This window comes from Pongo abelii, chromosome 5, assembly GCF_028885655.2.
Source record: "Pongo abelii isolate AG06213 chromosome 5, NHGRI_mPonAbe1-v2.0_pri, whole genome shotgun sequence".
Classification (NCBI taxonomy): domain Eukaryota; kingdom Metazoa; phylum Chordata; class Mammalia; order Primates; family Hominidae; genus Pongo; species Pongo abelii.
The window spans coordinates 32,611,028-32,629,373 of record NC_071990.2 but is presented as its reverse complement, the minus strand read 5'-3'; the positions used below and the strand labels follow the sequence as shown (position 1 = coordinate 32,629,373).

Here is an 18,346-nt window from a genome sequence, read left to right as displayed (position 1 = left end):
TCTCCTCCCTATTTCTGCTATTATTAACATCTTACATTAGTGTGGAACATTTGTTACAACCCATGAAAGAATAGTGACACATTATTTTCAACTAAAGACCACAGTTTACATTAGGTTCACTTTTTGTTTATATAATCTCTGGAGTTTAACAAATGATTTTTACATTTATATTGATCTATCTTTATATTTATGAAGACTTAAATTTATTAGTGAATATACTAGGTTTACCTGAAAATATTTTAACACTATTTTGATTTAATGTAATTAAAAATAATTTATTGCACAACATCTAAAGGTTAACTATTATTTTTCACTTACTTTTGAGTCTTCCTTCCTCGTCAGTGTAGCTCTTTGCTTGTTAGTCTGTGCTGGTGAAGGCCCTATGAATAAATATATTCACTTTCCAGGGGGAAAGTCTCACGAAAACTGGTTTTTATCAGTCACATTCTCTCACTGTATATTAGAAAACATGCTTTCCTATAGCTTCCCAAATTGGTGATTAGTTTACTTTCTGAGTTCCAGTTCCAGTTAGAAAAGCCACAGGAAGGAGAGGGGTTGGGGACGTGAGGATGATGCCCCAGTCACTGGAAGTCCCTGTGGCTGATGAGTGGGTAATTGGGTTGGTGCCTCAGGATGCAGTTCCCTCCCCTCCTAGCGTATAGACAGCTGGGTTTAGTCATTAAAGCAGGGCCACTCTCAGAATAGATGTGCAGATTGGCTGGATCTCAGTTTCAGGGAGAGGACAGGAGGAAGCCACAGAGACTAAACTGTTAACTCCCTGACATTTTCCTCCTTTGTCAGTACAATTTAACTTCCATGAGGACAGTGATTTTTTTCTTTTTTGTCTAGCCCCACAACCTATAAAAATGACATATATGGATTGATCAATAAACATTTGTAAAATGCATGAATCGTCTCATAAAGTGATATTTATTGAATATCTTACCTGTTGAATGTACTATGCTAAGGCCTAGAGATACAATCCTTAATAAGACATAATTCTTGCCCTCAGGTCTTTCTTTTTTGCAGTGGAGTCACTTTGTTTTCAGAATGTCTTTTTATACCTTCATAAACTTTACTAAAAATGGGAGTGCCAGAGTAGTGCAGCAATAAAGAATTAATTGATGTAGCCAGGTGGTGAATTCACTTTTCCAGAAAGGATAGGCCACTTGGGGACCCCTGCACTACTTATTGATTTACTCAGAGCTGCAAATGAAAATAAGATGGACACTGTTATCCCTGACAGGTCTAAAGCTCTGAGTCCAACAGACCATCCACCTTCACGTTTTCTACCATGTCCACCTCCAGGCACTGCTCCCCAATCTCTAAGCTTAGAAGGACAAACACCCATTAAAATGAGTAAAGAAGTGACAAGTTAAGAATCTTGTTGTAGAAAAAATATGAATTTAGACTCTGAAGAAGAGATAGTAAAAACTCGTCTTGAACCTCATGCTGAATGTCCTAAGTGTATAAAAAAGTAAAATATCTAAGTCTGAACCTGTTACCCTTCTTTTTCTATACCACAGTTCCACCCCATTTGTTCCTGTTTTGTTGTTACCCCCATGTTTAGGGCTTGCATGTCCAGAAATCCCTTCTCATCTACCATGTCCATTTGATTATAACTATTAATATTTTATCACCATTTATTTACCTCTGTCCTGCCTTGATTATTTCTTGATGAAATATGTAAGCCTCCCTTTTAAGGTCAGTGAAATTAGGACTAGGCTGTGGGTTAATTCTTCCTGGCTTCGAATATTGGCTTTGCCACTTAGTGTGTGATGGGAAATTTCACTGAGGAGATACATCTGCAGGAGAGGTTGTTAGAGGGACTTGTGGTTTACAGATCTGCAAATACTGTAGAAAAAAAACTAAGAGGATCTCTTCCATCATCAGGAAGAAAGGGTTCATTTAACAGGAGAAGCTTGGCTGGGTGCGGTGGCTCACGCCTGTAATCCCAACACTTTCAGAGGACAAGGTGGGCGGATCACAAGGTAAAGAGATGGAGACCATCCGGGCCAACACGGTGAAACCCCATCTCTTTTACTAAAAATACAAAAATTATGGTTTCCAGCTTCATCCATGTCCCTACAAAGGACATGAACTCATCCTTTTTTATGGCTGCGTGGGAATTGAACAATGAGAATACCTGGACACAGGGCGGGGAACATCACACACCAGGGTCTGTCGTGGGGTTGGGGGAGTGGGGAGGGAAAGCATTAGGAGAAATACCTAATGTAAATGATGAGTTGATGGGTGCAGCAAACCAACATGGCACATATATACATGTGTAACAAACCTGCACGTTGTGCACATGTACCCTAGAACTTAAAGTATTAAAAAAAAATACAAAAATTAGCTGGGCGTGGTGGTACATGCCTATAGTCCCAGCTACTCAGGAGGCTGAGGCAGGAGAATCGCTTGAACCTGGGAGGCACAGGTTGCAATGAGCCAAGATGGTGCCACAGCACTCCAGCCTGGTGACAGAGTGAGACTCGTCAAAACACACACACACACACACACACACACACACACACACAAACAAAAAACAGGAGAAGCTCATATTCTATATCCTTGAAGACAACTTGACGATAAACAGCTGGAGAAGTCTCAGATGCAGCAAGGACAAGGGAAACCCTCAGCAGCGGGTAGAACAGGTCAGGAAGAGAAAGAATGTTCATGTTAGCAATGACTCTGGCTACAGATGTTTCTTTATTTCTACTTTACTGCTTTCTCTCCTAAAGTATAAACTGCAACATTGACTCCTCTTTCATTCACATTCTCACATAGGACACAATTCTGGACTTGCTGACCAGTGAGAACTTATTAAAGAAAAGGGCTCTTTCCTTCCAGAAGGCTTGGGCTCCTCCTCCAATGATTTACAATTATTCATGAGCCTTCTCCGTCCCTTGTCAAAGTCCAAGATTAGCAGTTGATGGTACCCTAGAGCCTGAAGAGCAAACACGCTGAGCTATTAAAGGACTTGAACAGATTCCTGTGCATCTCCAACAGTGGTAATGTAGTGAGAATTCACTCTACCGCAATACTTCCCTTCAAACGCCTCCCCTCCTCCATGTTTGATAACAAAAATAGTAAGAAGAGATTTCCCCGTAAATGTAGCTTTAAAATTATATACTTCAACACACACTCAGCATGAAAACAGATGAGAATCCCACGCACTTGTTTGGAGTTTTCTTGTGAGAAATTGTTGCTGCCCACAAAGAGACTGTATTTCCCCAATAGCAGCACTGGAGGAAATCTCCCTGGACATTTTCCAGTTCTCTCACTTCACTTTCTGCCTCTCCTTCTTTAATAGAGGCTGAAATCACACCTAGTGAAACTGACCATCCAAGGACAGCTTTCCTGGTGAATGTACCCAGAAGACGCTCCAGTGGAGACAGCAGAGGTGCCAACACTTCGCTGCTTATTATGCTAATAGAACATTAGCTACCTGGGCAACATCTCTATCACAACTCGTTAAAGAAGTTACAGAGGTAACTGGAAAAGAATCAGGACAATTTTCATGATGATCTAAGCAGAAGGACACAGATGTGCCAGCACCCTGAAGGCTAGAATAAGGATGGAAAATCCCACAGAAGGTGATTCCAGTAAGAGAATAGATATGGGACTAATCGACCTTGTTGTGAAAAGACACATCTCCAGCCTTGGTGTCCTGGAAAACTTCCGTCCTATGGGGGGACAGGGAGGCTCCTGACAGAGTCTCTAGGCAGGAAGTGAGAGCCATGACCCGTCCTTCTTCACGTGTCACCATGCAGGAATTCTTCTCTGGACTCTCCACAAACCACCACCCTCTCTTCATTGTGCTGAACAAACACCCAGCGCTCATCTCATTCCTGGTCCAACTTCTGTCCCCATTATTAACTTCTACCTCCCAGTAATGTCTGTCTCCCCTGTGGTAAACCCAGAACACTGAAGATGGTTTCGGATTCCCCTTGTCCTTGGTGTGTGGGGGCATCACGGTTCTGGGGAACATTCTCTGTTGAAGAAGTGTATCTTCTACCCTCAGATTGGATGAGGTTGGGATGAGCTGCATCTGGATCCAGAGAAACAGCCATTGCATGTATAGTTGGGGAAAAAAAAAAAAGGAAGAAAGTTGCAAATACTGGGAAGGCAGAATGGAGAAAAACAAGAGGGAGAAAAGTGGAAGGTTAGGTAAAACTGTGTTCCATCCTAGGAGACACATGATGTGTAAGTCCTAGAAGGCTAGGGTTGGGCAAGATCTTCAGTAACCATCTATTCCAGCAAGGCTAGGACTGTCTAGCCAGGATGGCTGTCACACCTGAAAGTCTTCCAGGGTAAGGTTTTCAGGATGGGGTCCTCCCTATTCTTCAAACGCCTGTTACTTTATTGCTTGTTCTTAAAATTAAGTCCTATAGTATCTCCAGTCATGGTGTGTCCACTTTCATTTAAGCCTCTTCATTTTCATTTTCTGTGGGTTTATGTAATAACTGGACCATCCACTTCTCATACACCTTTATTATATTTCTGGTGATTGAAATCCCAGGCCTTGTAGTCAAAAAGATCTGAATCTTGATAATTGCTCTCTCCTTAGTAGCTCTGATCTTGGTGATGTTACCTTGCTTCTTTCAGGCACACCTAACTCTCATAATAATGCAAATAATTATGGCATTCAGCACAGGACTCTTGTGAGAAATAAATGAGATAGCGTATAGCGAACTTAATACTATGACTTCTCTGTGATGAACACTTGGTTCATTTTCGCTTCCGATATTTATAGTGACACTAATAGCAGAGGTGATAGCAGCAATAGTACTAATACTGGTAGTAACTAATCTTCTTTTCAAACCAAACATCCTCAGTAATTAAAATTTTTCTCATAAGAATTTGTATTTGTAAATTAGAATATGTTTGAATTTGGGGAGGATTAAATTAATTAGGAAATGTTTGTAGGTGCAGGGCTATTTAGAGTAAAGCGACATGCATTGGAAATTGATAGCCCACAATTCTAGAAAGACTTTAAGATGGTCAGGGGCTATTTTCCACTTCGCTGAGATGCAACAAGGTCTTCTCCATCTCAGGCTGGTTAAACAATAGACTTCCTTCTGAGCAAATTATCTTTCAACGCTATTCACATGAAAACATCCACCAGGTTGCTCAAGTCTCAGCTTAAATATCACCTTACTGGAGGAATTCTTTGAATGCACTATTTTGTCTCTTGGAAATCTCTTATTCCTTCATAACATTCATCACAATTTGTATCATGTACTTTCTCATAAAGCCAGAAATCTGATCTGCTTTACTTATTTGACATTGAATAAATGGTTGTATATATTTATGCTGAATGAATGAATGAATGGTCTCAGAACATAAAAAATCTGCTAACATTCCAGCATGAAACATAGACAGAGAGTGAAAACCATGGAATGAATAACCAATAAACAAATGCAAAAGTTTCCCATTTGTATGGAGGAGATTCTGTGGGACAAAATAATAAGGTCACTCACCTGCTTCAAACCTTTCTTCAGTCAAAAACAAAAACAACAGGCTGGGCGCTGTGGCTCACGCCTGTAATCCCAGCACTTTGGGAGACCGAGGCGGGCGGATCACAAGGTCAGGAGTTTGAGACCAGCTTGGCCAACATGGTGAAATCTCGTCTCTACTAAAAATACAAAGACATTAGCCAGGCATGGGAGCCTGTAATCCCAGCTACTCGGGAGGCTGAGGCAGGAGAATTGCTTGAACCCAGGAGGCGGAGGTTGCAGTGAGTCGAGATTGTGCCACTGCACTCCAGCCCAGGCAACAGTGCAAGACTCCATCTCAAAACAACAACAACAACAAAACAAAACAAAATAAAATAAACAACAACAAAAAATCACACGGGAAATAATGCCAAGAACATGTCTTATGTACTACTGGGATACTCTCCTCCCTCCTCCCTGTATCTTTCTGGACTCCTAGCTTCAAAATAAAATTTCCAGAAGATGGCGCGTCTCTGGAAAATGCCCAGGAAATGCCTCATTAAATCCTGGGGCAGTCGAAGCCACAAGACAACATTAGAGTTACTCACTAGCATATAGCTTTGCTTTTCTCCAGTCTAAAATAAAACAAATGAATTACATTATCTCATTCACAAAACTTTCACTTCAGAGTATGAAATTACTGAGAGCACATGAAACTTGAAGGTTTATGACAGTGCTATATTTCTAGGTTTATCATTTCATAAGAACAGTTCAGGGTATTTGTCTTTTTTACATCTCCTTTTCTACTTTCCACATTTTCCACATTCCACCAACACATCAGCAATGAAACATGAGGTCCTTTTGGGAGAAGAGGAGGATAGGCTTGAATCGTGGGGTGTGTTGTAAAGCCAAGACGTTTATGTGCTGGCTTGACACTTTCGACCCTCACATAGATCCAAACGCATAACCATGAGTTCACCTGCTCTCACCAGATATGCCCCCACCAAGTGGGAAAATTTCCCACCCAGCTAATTCCCCTATTCATCAAGCCAGCTAAACCCCGCCTGGTTCTCAGTCTACAAGGCCTCATCTTCCTGTCTGCCTGCAACATTATTCAAGCAAGCCAATCAATATTTCCTTGGAAAACAAGGGACACCTCACCCTCTTGTTACTACAAAGCCTGCCTCCTAGAGCCCTTGCTGGTCCACTCTGCTCCCAAGTGCAACCCCGTGAGGTCCTGCATGGCAAGCAGTGTCCTCCTCCCTGAGGTCCAAGTTTATGTGACTGATCGACTGCTGTCCATCTCATCTGTCCAGTGTTGGGTGTCATGGGTTTGACCATCTTACACTATTTAGTGTAGGGATCTCTCCCTCACCAACAAGGTGAGAGAAGGCAACAGAACAGAGGGGCAGATGAGATGGTTGACCCAACCATCACTTCAGTGTAACTCACCTTGCTGATACAATTCCTTTCTTCTTACTGAAAGGGAAGAACAGCCTGTGAGATGCCAAGTACACAGCATGGAGTAAGGACTCAACCTCCTCTATAACGCAAAGGAAACAGAGAATTTACTAAACTCCTTCCTGAGTGGTTCTAAACAAGAAGAAGAAGAGCAAGAGGAAAAAGAAGAAGGAGGAGGAGGAAGATGTGGAGGACGAGGGGAAAGAGAAAATGACAAAACAGATTTTACAGACAAATAATGTCCAAAGTTTATTTTCTTGTTTATGTTACAAGCTCAAATCCTGAATGTCACTTTTCTATAAGTAGATCAAGGAATTTACCTTAACTGAGGATTACTATATTTTTCTTACTTCATGTTTATACCAATGAGTTTTCTCTCTATATTGGATTCTAATATTTTTTCTCATGGGGGCCCCAGACTGCATGACTTGTTGAGGTCTTGGAGTTCTAATACAATCCTACACCTGTCTCTATGTTCCAACAGGTGCCACCTATCTCCATAGCCATGCTTACAAACCCACGAATTCACAAGCCCCACCGTGGCTGAGTCATAGATTTACCTTTGGCCTTCCTTTCTCTTTTTCTTCTTGGCTTTCCATGCTCTCCTCTTTTTTTCTGTTTTTCTTTCCAGGCCAAAAACACAACAGCACTCATGTAAATCACAAGGATGGGGAAAGTCACAGCAAATGCTGCCTCTCAAGGAGAGAAGTAGGGATCTGACACAGGCCCCAAAACCTCATCAACAACATGCACCAACAAGCCTATCCCATCCCAGGTCCCAAACATTCCCTTCTTATTCTCCTCCTGTCCCCAAAATGAGCAACTCTAACCTCAGATAGAAGTGGTTTCCATTTGCTCTTGTCCAAAGAAGGGGTTCTTCATGGAGCAGGACACTTTTCCCTTCGAGCTGTCTCACACTATGAGGGATACATCTATCTGGAACAATGCATCATCATCATAGGTCTTGTCCTCAGAGAGAGATGGTATGTTCCCTCCCTTTGCATCTTTCCATTGCACCTCAGGCTGGCAAAAACAAACAAACAACAACAAAAAACAAACAAACAAACAAACCCTAGTTTGTGCATGTCAGCTTGATTCCTTCATTTTCTGGACTTACCATATGAATGTGAGGACTAGAACTCAGGCCTTGAGAGAAACATCATTCATCTGAGACTTAGCCTCTTCATCCGGAAATCTCTAATATTACACAGCAGTGCCAGTGCAGGGAGATGGAAGGAGCACACTGTTTTTGGTGGGAAGACAGGGTTTCTTTCTTTCTTCCATGAGAGAAATGTGTATCTGGGGTTTAAAAACCTTAGCAGACTTGAAACTGATACTAAAACTTACACTAAGACTTGCACCAAGGTCGGGCACAGTGTCTCACTCCTGTAATCCCAGCACTTTGGGAGGCCAAGGTGGGTGGATCACTTGAGGTCAGGAATTTGAGAACAACCTGGCCAACATGGTGAAACCCTACTAAAAATACAAAATACAAAAATACTAAAAATACAAAAAAATTAACTGGGCGTGGTGGCGGGCACCTGTAATCCCAGCTACACAAGAGGCTGAGGCAGGAGAATCGCGTGAACCTGGGAGGTGGAGGTTGCAGTGAGCCGCAATCATGACATTGCACTCCAGCCTGGGCAACAAGAGTGAAACTCGGTCTCAAAAAAAAAAAAAAAAAGACTTGTACCAGGGCCTGCCACACATTCTCTCCCCAAGAAGAAAGGAGAAAATAGAAAATGGGCAGAGTAAAATTTGCCAATGTTGAGTTCTTTCAGAAAAACATTTATATATCTATCTATATCTCTCAGTCTACTTCATTCATTGGAATCTCAAGGAAAATGATCTTTCTGAGCTTATAATAAGACTTCCGGTAGTTCCTTAAACAATATCCTTTTGTACTTTTTTTTTTTCAAATTTTCTTAATTCCTCTGAGTAGAGATTATCTAAAAGATGAAGGTATCCAGGTAAAGGTAGTCCATGAAAAAGTCAAGTATTCTATTTTTTTTTTACACTCACCCTTTTCTTTTCCCTTTCTACTTCCTCCCTTCTTTTTTAATTCACCAGAAGCCAGGTTTACAAGTGGATCTAGGCAGCCAACACCTTTATCAAGCATAGCATTACCAGAATTCTTGAAGATGGTCTTCAAGAATAATGACCATTCTGACTTCTAAGGCTATATGTTATTTTGCTGTTTTTTAACCTAATATCACTTGGTATGGATCTTCTTATGTCTCACTGAGTCCTACTCCAGTTCTTCAAATGTAGGAAATATATAAAGAAGCTCAGCTACATCTCTTTTTGGCTAAAAAAATATAACACAGCTAATGTTTACTACCAGACCTTGACCTGTCAGGAAGGACACATTTCTGGGGATGTGGAACAGAAAGCAATCAGGAAGAAAATCCGTATTCTCAGAATTGCCTGAGGGAGCTGCCAAGTCTTAAGCAAAGGAAATGAATGTGAGTGAAACTGGTCCTGAGCAAAATAGAGCAGATCAAAGGCTAGGAAGCAAGGCCAGCCAATAGACCAAACAGACCTTGCACCTCCTAGAAGGTCAAGCCAAGATGCACTGGCTTTTGAATGCCTGTTCTAGAGTAAATCTAAGGAGAAAATTACAGCCTGCCCCCAGCTCTCTACAGTTACTTTGAAAGTGGAAGTAATAAAAATCACCCCAGGAGACTTTGGACTGGACTGAGCTACAGAATGATAGGAATTCTAACGTGTGCTTTTGTTGACAATACCCAGTGTATCTCCCTTCTCCCACCTGCAAAGGGCTGAAACCACACTATTCAGGAAGCAGGAATCATCTTCCTGTATGATATCCAGGTCTGCGGATCATCCCAATGTTCAATTCACAAAGTTAACTGACTTAAAAATAAAACCAAAAGAAGCACACTTCTCCGACCACATCATGTTCACCAATGGAGAGCATGTGCAGAGCTGTGCAGGGGAAATCACAGCTCAGAAATGCAGGGCTCTGTGCTTCAAGAACCTTAGGGCTTCAACAGTAGAATAGAAATTATAACACAGTTGTACAGTGCCAGAATAAAATGTGCTCAAAAGGAATTGTCTTTCTGTTTCACATTCTTCCCAAGTTTAAGTCTTGTTTCTTCATGTCACAAAGGTTTACAGATAATCAGAGACACAAGTAACAATTGCATAAATATTAATATTGAGCCACTAACAGTTTGGCCAAAGGGAAACCTAGAGTTCTAAATAAATATTCTCTAGACCCAGGGAGGTACATTCCACCTGTTAAGAATTCAGATTTATTTGGATATAATTTGCATAAAATGAAATGCATTATTTGAAATGTACATTTCAAAGGGGTTTCACAAATGCTTATGCTAATGTAACCACTACCTTGATCAAAATATGGAACATTTCCCTCTCTTGAAACTTCCCCTCATGTTCATTGTCAGTCAATCCATCCCAGGAAAAACTATTCTGATATAAAGCATGATAGCTTAATCTTGTTTTGTTTTGTTTTGTTTTTTTAGACAGAGTCTCGCTCTGTCACCCAGGCTGGAGTGCAGTGGTGCGCTCTCAGTTCACTGCAAGTTCTGCCTCCTGGGTTCACGCCATTCTCCTACCTCAGCCTCCCGAGTCGCTGGGACTACAGGCGCCCGCCACCACGCCTGGCTAATTTTTTGTGTTTTTAGTAGAGATGGGGTTTCACCGTGTTAGCCAGGATGGTCTCGATCTCCTGACCTCGTGATCCACCCGCCTTGGACTCCCAAAGTGCTGGGATTACAGGCGTGAGCCACCGCGCCTGGCTGCTTAATCTTGCATATCCTAAAACTTTGAAAACAACAAAAAGGAATCATACAGCATATATGCTTTTGTATTTAGCTTCTTTGGCTAAATAAAATGGGTTTTGAGATTTCACCATGTTGTGTGTGTCTATACTTTATTTTTATTGCTGTATATTATTACATTGTGTGAATATGCTACCATTTATGCCGCTGCAGTTCTCTTAAGTGCTGCCTCCCCACCTCACACGTGCCTTTTTCACTCCACTCAAGGCCTCGCACACTGTGCTGGCCAGCCTTCCTCCAAGGCTCTCCTGTCTTACTTGGACTCTAACGTCCACCTAATGGTTTAGGTCTGAAATATTAGGGAATGGGAAGGAAAACTGAAGGAGAAAAGGAAAAGTTTGAAGACACCATTTTTTCCCTCTTTTGTTTACTTTGGAATTTATGGTATGTGCCTCTGTGTGTATTGTATTTCAAAATGTAAGTAGATTAATATACATTTCCAACTAAGCCAGAAAAATAAATTTGGAAAATTCACATCCATATCTTATGTACTTTCCCCAATAATAGAGAATTGTTTGAAAAAAGTCGAGTAATCTGCAGAGAACATTTTGAGGGAATTATACTGAGTATATACAGAGGACCTAATGTTTCTGTGTTCAAGAAAGAAAGATGTGGAAGGGGAGAGAAGAAAAGGCATCTACAAGATGTTGATTACAAAAAATAGTTTTTAGAAATAGTGTGAAAGGTATGATTCTATTTGTTTAAGAAATATGGTAGGATAGACATCAAAATCACACACACAAAAAAATAGGGTATTTATTTCTAAGTATTGCAAATACAGGTTTTTCTACTTATAATTTTGCTTATCTTTAATTTTCAGCTTTGTCTAACATAAGAAAGTAAAGAATAATGCGTGTAAGATTTTAAACATAAAAATATGAAGTATAATAGGAAGGAGTTATTTGTAGGGAATAAGGGATGGGGGAAACAATCAGCACACCTGGGAATGACAAACTGGCTTAAAATAAGAACCAAATGTGTTAAATCAGGTCAAATTTGACTGAAGAAAATGTCTGTACTCACCTGGGTAATTAGCTACAACCTAACTTAGTACATGAACAAACTAAAAACCTAACTTAGTAATTTGCTTTTGTAACAAATAGCTGAATTTTAGCCAATCACAGGTGGCCAACTGTTTAAACTGTGTTCAAATAAGGCAATGCCAAGCTTTAACCAATCAAACCCATCTGTACTTCATTTCTATTTCTATACATCACTTAACATTTTCTGTCCATAAATATTGTGAGACTATGTTGCAGTGGCACAGTTGCTTCGAACCTGTTCTGTATCTGATGGCAGCCTGATATGCTCAGCTAAACTCTGTTGAATTTATTATTTTTATTTCATTTTATTTTATTTTATTTTATTTTTGAGACAGAGTCTTGCTCTGTTGCCCAGGCTAGAGTGCAGTGGCATGATCTCGGCTCACTGCAACCTCCGCCTCCCAGGTTCAAGTGATTCTCCTCCCTCAGCCTCCCGAGTAGCTGGGATTACAGGCACCCACCACTGCACCCAGCTCATTTTTTTTTTTTTTTTAGTAGAGACGAGGTTTCATCATGTTGGCCAGGCTGGTCTCAAACTCCTGACCTCAAGAGATCCACCCATCTCAGCCTCCCAAAGTGCTGGGATTACAGGTGTGAGCCACCACGCCCGGTCTATTTTATTTTTTTAGAGACAGTGTCTTGCAGTGTTGCCCAGGCTGGAATGCAGTTGCCCAATCATGGTTCACTGCACCCTTGACCTCCTGTGCTCAAGTGACCCCCCCCACCTCAGCCTCCTGAATATCTAGGATACAGTGTTGCACTGGCATGCCCAGTTATTTTTTTTTTTTTAGTTGTGAGGGTCTTGCTATGTTGTCCAGACTAGTATTGAACTCCTAGCCTCAAGTGATCCTCCTGCATCTGCCTCCCAAAATGCTGGAATTACAGACATGAGCCATTACACCCAGCCTAACTCTGTTGAATTTAATATCCCTAACATTTTTCTTTTTACAGACTGGTGTCAAAAAGCAGAACCCAACGTTAGACTCCAGTGACCCCAGGAACACCAGGCAACTGGGCAAGGCACCTGCACAGCTCATTGTGCTTATCACTCTCTTGTTTGTAACTGGAGTTGTATGTAATTTTTTCTCTTGGGTTCTGCATTCCATGGACATATACTTGTAAAGTCTACAGTAGTGTACAGTAATACCCTAGGCCTTCACATTCGCTCACCACTCACTCACTGACTCACCCAGAGCAACTTCCAGTCCTGCAAGCTCCATTCATAGTTAGTGCCCTGTACAAGTGTAACATTTAAAGTATATATTTTATGGCCAGGCGCGGTGGCTCACACCTGTAATCCCAGCACTTTGGGAGGCTGAGGTGGGCAAATCACGAGGTCAGGAGTTCGAGACCAGCCTGGCCAACATGGTGAAACCCCGTCCCTACTAAAAATACAAAAAATTAGCTGGGTGTAGTGTCGGACGCCTGTAATCCCAGATATTTCAGAGGCTGAGGCAGGAGAATCCTTGAACCCAGGAGGGGAAGGTTGCAGTGGGCCGAGATCGTGCCACTGTACTCCAGCCCTGGAGACAGAGTGAGACTCTGTATCAAAAAATAAAATAAAAGATAAAAAAATAAAATATATATATAATCATATTTCTTGCTGTACCTTTTCTATGTTTAGAATACACATACACTTACCATTGTGTCACAGTTGCCCATAGTGTTCAGTACAGTAACATGTTGTACAGGTTTGTAGCATAGGAGCAATAGGCTATCCACATAGCCTAGGTGTCTGGTAGGCTATACCATCTAGGTTTGTGTAAGTACACACTATGATGTTTGCACAATGATGAAATCACCTAATGCATTTCTCAGAACATATCCCCATCAAGTGATGCATGACTCTGTGTGTGTGTGTGTGTGTGTGTGTGTGTAGAACAACACTATTACACAATGTGATCTAATTTACACTACAAGCACAAAAAAGTGAATCCTGATGTATGCAAAATTTAAAATTCACTTAGGAAGTTTGGGAATCCCTGTACGGAATTCAGACTATCACCAAAGAGTCTAACTACATCAGGAATGTGTAAAATAAATGCACTGATGAGAGAAAATGGTGCCAACTTGTAGGAAGTGAATTTAAGGATTTGGTGCTGATCCAGCAAAAAGTTATGACAATGAGGTGACAGTAGCCCACATGAGCTTTATTTTGGCAAAACTTTGACGAGTTTGCACATGTGGGAAGTCTCTCATAGCATGAAACTGTCCAGGGACTACAGAGACACCATCTGGAAGGAGAAGACGTGAGAATTCAGGGGCAGAGGGGGAGATGAAGGGAAGCTCACATGTATAGGTGATATCACTCAATAGCACAATGGGGAGGTTCTGACTTAGAGCACTCTGAAGGACAGCAGTGACTTGGGTTTTTGTTTGGTTGGTTGGTTTTGTTTTTGTCCTAGACTTTATCTTATCCTGGCTAGCACATGTCAGGTACAGCTTCAAGGGGTATGCAAAGCAGGCAAACTTTAAATGGCTAAAATTCTGTTCATTTGGGTTATATTTAAAACAATTTGATGTGTAACATTTTTAGTTCCACGCTGGTAGGCTTTTAAACTAAAAGTCTTAGTCTGCTGTAGAAAAACAAACAGCCTAAGGGCCAATATATAAGACCCATTTTTGGCTCATTTGTATAACACAATTTTGGAAATAAGGACTGTCTATAAGAATAAAGACAAAATGAACCACAGATCATTGTACCTTAGTTGAAAAAATTGTTTCCTACAGGGATATGAATCTACAACTCTGAAAGGATGATACACGTACACTGGAATTAAACAATTAAGTAAATGGATGATGATGGTGGGAGTGATAGAGAAGCAAGAGACAGATAAGGGAGGTTATACATAAGCAAAGAGAAAAGCTAGAATGACCCATGTATTACCAGACTGGATTTGGAAACAGTATGAACTCATATTGAGCTTATGGTTACATAAATAAATATTTATAGATATGTATATATTCATCGGTTAGTATACACACATACATTTATTTCCTTGCTCTGCCAGCCAAGAGTGCCTGGAGCAAATGACATCCCAGGAGCAACTCACACACCTAGAGCTAAGATTTTGGTTTTTAACACCATTCTCCAACAAAAGGAACCAGGGCTCCTTGGAGAAATGGCTGATTCTAGGCCAGAGCGTGTAATACCAGAAAGTAAGAAAATGCTCAAAACAACAACAACAAGAACGAAAACAACAAGAATAACAAAAGTAAACGCAATGATAGCAATGTGTCAAAGAGGCACGGGGGTCAACTGAAAGACCTCCCAATGGACCACAATGGAAAATTTTAAGCAAAAACAAAAGAGAAATTATTACTGAATTATAGCCCAAGTATAAAATAAATATCAATAATATTTACACTGAAATAAAAATGATTACATAATTTAATAAATTGAGAGATATTAGACACATCTTCTGTGTGAAAGAATTCCAAATAATTTATGTAGAAACCATCCTCCCAAAAAGGTGGAACATAACTTTCCACTTCTTAAGAGTGGATTGCACATAGTGATTTTTTTCCAAAAAGTACAGTATGATAAGGGGTAGGGGAAGAAGTAATTTTATAGTGAAGAAACCTGACAAACATTGCCTCAGCCAGGTGATCAAGGTTAACATCATAGTAAGTCATGTTGATTATAGGTATCCTTGATATTTTGTGATGAGAATTGTCCTACACATCAGTGGTTTTATCCCCCAAACAAATTGCTCCTAACCATTTAAAAAATCAATAAAACCCAAAACGAGAACATTCTATAGAGTACCTTCCTCAAAACTGTCAAGGTCATCAAAAACAAGAAAAGCCTGAGAAACTGTCACAGACAAAAGCAGCCTAGGCTAACATGACAACTAAATATAACGAGGTATTCTGGATGGGATCCTGAAATGAAAAAAGAACATTAGGTAAAAGAAAGAAAAATTGAATAGAGTACAGGCTTCAGTTAGTCACCATGCAGCAGGATTAGTCCATTAGTTGTGACTATTGAACCATACAAATATAAAATGTTAACAATAGGTGAAACGGGGAGTGGGGTACATGGGAACTCCTCTACCATCTTTGCAACTTTTCTATAAATCTAAAACTATTCTAAAATAAAATCTGACTTCAAAATATATGTAAATAGACATATGTGTAGTGCAGTCCACAATTCCTAAAATCAACTAACATATTAATTTTGTTACATATTTAAAAATTAAGAATTGATTGAAAAATGGGGACAATAAAAAGAAAAAAATATATGTATATAAAGAAGTATTCAAAAATCAACAGAAGAGAATCTTCCAGAGATAAGGAAAGTTAGACATCTACAGATTGAAAAGACTCATGAATGGATGAATGGTCAGAGTAATAGGGTCAGGATAGAAATCCTCACCAAATTCATCTGTACGAAAAAGCCGCCTATAAAAAAGCATGACTCAAACTGGCATCCCATTTCCCATCAGCATTATTACATAATAGAAACCAGTACAGCAATGCCTTCTAATTTCTAAGGTGATCAAGAGTTTAATATTTAGCTAGAATATAAATAGTATCTTGGGAGAAAGTATTTTTAGTATGCATGGTCTCAGAAATCTTGCCTACTACACAATCCGTTGGGAAAATATTGAAGATAATACCCCAGAGGAATGAAGGCCTAAGCCAAGAGACTGGATCCAATCCAGTTGAATAGTGATAAGAATTTCAAAGTAACAAATGGCAGGAGATTCAGAAAGTATTCAAAGTTGCAGAAGCTGGGAATCCATTAAAATTGTAAAGTGGAAACTCAAGAATATATTTCTGGTAAGTTTTAGCTTAAAAGATTTGTATTAAAGGATATCACATGGCACACCAACTATTTGGTAAGTAGAAAGCTAGATGCTGATACACTCAGGCAGTAATAATACTCCAAACCATCGTGGGAGTTCTTCAGTGAAGATACTCCTGCCCTGCCACTATCTGCAATCAGCTTGGAGAAGAGAGCTTATAAGGTGGAAAAATAACAATAAGCAGGCAGTGTGTTCAAAGAGGGTGGGAGCCCACAAATGACTACTGTCTATGGTGTGAGCATAGAAGATTCAGAGAAAAAAATCATCCTGGATAAACTACATGCAGAGTGGGAAGAGAAAATACTATGAGATAAAATGTTTTAAAGACGTATGGGGCATGATTTTATGCAATTGCTAAAGTATAAGAACATATAAATCATTTGGTCTGATACTAGGAAAATTCTCTTTCAGAAGAAATTTTGATATAATCATATATGTTTTCTGTCAGTATTCAGATTTTACAGATGACCAATGAGCGAAAGGTAAGACTCTTGTCCTTTCAGGAAAGAATATCAATATTAATATCCATAACAATGTAGAAGTAAAAGTGTAACTGGTGTAACTAGTGAAAAGCGGATAGACACTTTTGTATGGGTGAAGGAGGAAAATGGAGGAATGTCAGAAGCGAATATCCGCATAGAATGTGTAAGTCCCAGCAGTGCTGATATGATTTCTGTAGGCGATTGCCCTCTGATGTTTGCAGAGTGTACTGCAAGTACATAAGCCTAAGAGTATTAGCTAAGCACATGAAAATGTGTTTCCAGTGTGTTTTAACCTGTTGAAAGATGCTAAGAAAGAACCAACTATTACAGTCATGCGAGGATATCTTATATGAATGCATAAATTTAAAATAAATGCACTGTTTAAAACTTACCAGTAAAACAGGTGTTACCATGAGGAAGCAGCAGCAGGGAGGAGGGAGCCCCAAAGCCGGTGTGTGTGGGAAGGGAATGTCTCATAAGAAGGGACTATACAGGTCTGTCTGGGGCCATGACAGGGAGAGAAGTATAAAAATGAAGAATAAGGGACTCTTGTTTGGAAGAAATTGGAAAGCAGAGAGAGAATTACTCCTCAGGGAATAGCGCAAATAGAGGATCATTGATGAGCAAGAAATACTTCAGTAAGAGGATCAGAATTCAAGTTAATTCCACAACCACAATTTGTCATTCCACAAATGACAGTTGAAGCACTGTCATTTTTTTAAAAAACGTGAAAAATATCAATGGTTACCAATTGAGACCTCATAAAAACTGTGGAAGTCTAGATGATCCAACTAATGTATTCAATATAAGAATTCTTTAACTTGAAGTTGAATATCCATCTTAAGTTGAATATATTCAGAAATGTTCTTTTACAATGATAGGTACACCTGTCAATTATATAGGTACACCTGTCCCTTATCCATGTAAGACTGCAGAGCAGCTGCTGAGATCTGGAAAGTTTCTCTGAACCTTTTGAGTTTGTAGACTTAGTCTTTTTAGTTGGAAAAGAGGCAAAGAAGCTCCAGGTTGCTGGATATATTTTCCAATCTATCTTAATGCACCTTTATGATTCAAGAAATATATTTTGCCTGTGCAAAGGAATGTCTGCAATAATCATTTTCAAGTAATGCAAGGAGCTAGACCTGTATTCATCTTATATAGGCCTCTTATGCACAAGCACTTTTACAATGTTAGGAGTGTTAAGCCTTTCCTAGGTCTGCATATTGAATTTAACACCCACATATATGTTTATTCCAGTGAGAAAGAAAAGAAACTTTTTATCTGAGT

At 39.9% G+C, this 18,346-nt stretch overlaps 1 long non-coding RNA gene across 9 annotated transcripts in view; it reads right to left on the bottom strand.

The window, feature by feature from the left end:
* Window positions 1-18,346, bottom strand: part of LOC129059915 (uncharacterized) — a 185,799-nt gene that overhangs the window by 16,793 nt on the left and 150,660 nt on the right. For 3 of the 9 annotated variants that reach the window (XR_010140476.1, XR_010140480.1, XR_010140475.1), the window contains 2 exons: window positions 6,891-7,922; window positions 319-5,638 (listed from right to left, as the gene is read on the bottom strand). This is a non-coding gene — a long non-coding RNA (uncharacterized LOC129059915). The remainder of the gene's footprint in view (window positions 1-318; window positions 5,639-6,890; window positions 7,923-18,346) is intronic. The other 6 variants (XR_010140477.1, XR_010140472.1, XR_010140479.1 and 3 more) reach the window with 6 other exon arrangements.